We start from the raw sequence: 2,906 nt of genomic DNA, 5'->3' as shown, positions 1-2,906 counted from the left end.
CTTTTTTTTTTCTCCTGGTACTGGGGATTGAACTCAGGTCCCTGCACTTGCCAGGCAAGCACTTATTCCACAGAGCTATCTCCCCGGGCCCTAATATCCTTTTTCTTCCCTGCTGGTTTTACGATCCAGTAGATCTTTGTAATTGGTCATCCTAAATAGTTCTTTCTTTCTGGAATGCAAAGTGTTAAATTTATATAACAGTTTTTGAGGTATGGCCATTTTACCTTTATTGGCTTTGTGTCTGAGAAGCAAGGGATAACTTTTTTTTTTTTTTTTTTTTTGGCTTTACAGTTTATTAAATCCTCTCGTGAACAAAGTTGCAGTCACTGCAGACAGGCACTGCAGAATCTACTCCTTTGGCTTTTTGCCAGCACCAATGTTAGCTTTGCGGTGCCCCTGGCTTTCTTCATTCTGTTCTTGTGTTCCTTCCGCTGCTTTCTTGAGGTCCTTTTCTTCTCATACAGGCCGTGTCTTGCGAGTCTGTGTTTGGGCTCATTTTTCTTCGCATAATCCAGGGAATCATAAATCATGCCAAAGCCAGTCGTCTTGCCACCACCAAAATGTGTTCTGAATCCAAACACAAAAATGACATCTGGTGTGGTCTTGTACATTTTGGTAAGTTTTTCCCGAATTTCTGTCTTAGGTACTGTTGCTTTCCCAGGGTGAAGGACATCAATGACCATTTGTTTCCCTTGAAGAAGCTGGTTAGTCATGAATTTCCGGGTATGGATAGTTACTGTGTCATTCATGATGGCAAAGGAGCCAAGGGATAACTTTTGATTTTTTTTTATGTATTTAGTACAGGGTCTGCAGGATCTCACTGCACAGATCAGACTCACAGTGGTCCTCCTGTTTTCAGCCTCCCAAGCACTGGTATTATAGGCATATGCCACCAATCCCAGTCTCAGTCACCATCTCAGTGTACCCCAGGGATGTTGCTGGGCTGGCACAGCATGGCATGGCATGGTACGGCATAGCACGGCAGGGCCAAACCCTGGTCCCTGTGCCTGCCTAAGCAGGCACTTTAGTCCGCTGAGCTATCTGTCCAGTCCCTTTTCTATTTTCTGATATCTTCTTTGGTCTTCTTTTCCAGAGTACAATAATTCTCATTGTAGAAGCCTTTTGTTTCCTTGGTTAAATTAATTCCTAAGTATTTTACCTCTCTTGATTATATTGCAAAAGGTGCTGTCCCTTATTTCCCTGTCAGTGGATTTGTTTTTGGTGTACAGGAATGCTATTGATGTTTGAGTGTTGATTTTGTGTCCTGGTACACTACTGAATTTGGGTATTAATTCTGGGAGTCTTTTGTTGGAGTTTTTAGAGTATTCATGTAGAGGGATGGTTTGTGATGGAACTTGTCCTGCTGGGGTGATTTTTTTCTCCATTTTTCCATACCCAAAGTATAAGACAGAGAAATTTACCTTCTAAAGACTTGCTGCTTACCCTTAAACTCATAGTATAGCCATTGAATGAAAAAAGTGTCTTTACTTAGATTCTGTAGCTTAGGTAAAGTTCCAGTTCATAGTGGTTTGTAAATTCCCTCAAATGAAAATCCAGGAACCAGTGCTCTGTGTACCCTCTGTAGTTCTGCCTACCTTAGTTTTTTCTCTTGCATTATTTTCTCCCTTGTCTTACTTTCTTTTTAAGTAACAGACACATTTAAAAACATTGAAAAAAGATATTTTGTCTCTTAGTTTTAGTTGTTCTTAGTGGAGCCTTGTTCAAGATACCAGTTATCATTTTTATCTGAGACTCAACTCCTGACTTGACTTTTATTCTTTTAAGGCTCTGGGGCCTGGTCAACAATGCAAGCATTCATCCTGGAGTAGGACTGAGTGAGTGGCAGAAGGCTGAAGACTTTATGAATGTCTTCAAAGTGAACCTCTTTGGTTTGACCAAGGTGACCCTGAGCATGCTTCCCTTGGTGAGGAGAGTGAAGGGGAGGATCATCAATGTCTCCAGCCTTGGGGTAAGAATTGCTTTGTGTTCTGCATCCTGTACCTGCTTCAAGTTCGGAGTTGAAGCTTTGTCAGATGTACTGAGGTAATGCTGTTAAGGTGAAATAAAACTATTGAACACTGCACATGTCTTAGATAGAGATGGTGCTACATACTTTCACCCATCTTGCCTGATTTTTTCATTCCCCAAATCTTAGTTCATAGATATGATTACTATATGAGTCCATTTCATACAGGCATCTGTGGCTCAGCAGCACTCCTCTTTCCCAGAGATCACCGCCACAGTCAAGACTTGACAGAACCACATCCTCCCCCAAGGCCTTTGTGGTACTTCCTACATCAGATTGACCTTTTTCAGATGTGGGGATTTGCAGGCATAATCCTACCACTTAGGACTGTTTTTATTGTTCTCCTAGATTCCAGTGTGCTTTCCCGGCATTGTCATTTAAATCTAGAAACTGTCTAATTTCTTCTGTGACCCACTGACTATTTAAGAGTGTACTTTTTAATCCTATATACATTTGCATAATTTCTGTGATTCTTTTGTCATTGATTCCAGTTTTAGTGTATTGTGATCTGATGATATAAATGGGATTATTATGACTAGATTTATTTATGCATACTTCATGAGGCTCTGCAGTCTATTTTAGATGAAGTTTCATGTGTTGTTGAGTCCATGTGCACTCCTTTGTTCTTGGGTGAAACATTTGTAAATTTGCCTTAAGTCTATTTGTTTGAAGGTGTAGTTCAGTTCTCATAATTGTTTGTCCATATTTGTGCTAGTTGATGTATTTGTGTTAGTGATGTATTGAGGTCTTCCATTATGATTGTGTTGGTGTTTATGTTCAGTATGTACTGAAACCTCCACAAACTGTGAGGTAAATGAATCTTTCCTTTCTTAATTTTTGGGTAGTTTGTCCCAGCAATGAGAGAAAAGTAACTGAGACA

General features: G+C 40.2%; 1 pseudogene; it reads right to left on the bottom strand.

Annotated features, from left to right (window-relative positions):
- Window positions 1–348: 348 nt before the first annotated feature.
- Window positions 349–749, bottom strand: LOC105741094 (annotated as a pseudogene).
- Window positions 750–2,906: the final 2,157 nt, after the last annotated feature.

This window comes from Octodon degus, unplaced genomic scaffold (assembly GCF_000260255.1).
Source record: "Octodon degus isolate 3935 unplaced genomic scaffold, OctDeg1.0 scaffold00287, whole genome shotgun sequence".
Taxonomy (NCBI): domain Eukaryota; kingdom Metazoa; phylum Chordata; class Mammalia; order Rodentia; family Octodontidae; genus Octodon; species Octodon degus.
Note: the sequence above shows the minus strand (reverse complement) of the source record. Positions and strands in the feature narration are given on the sequence as shown.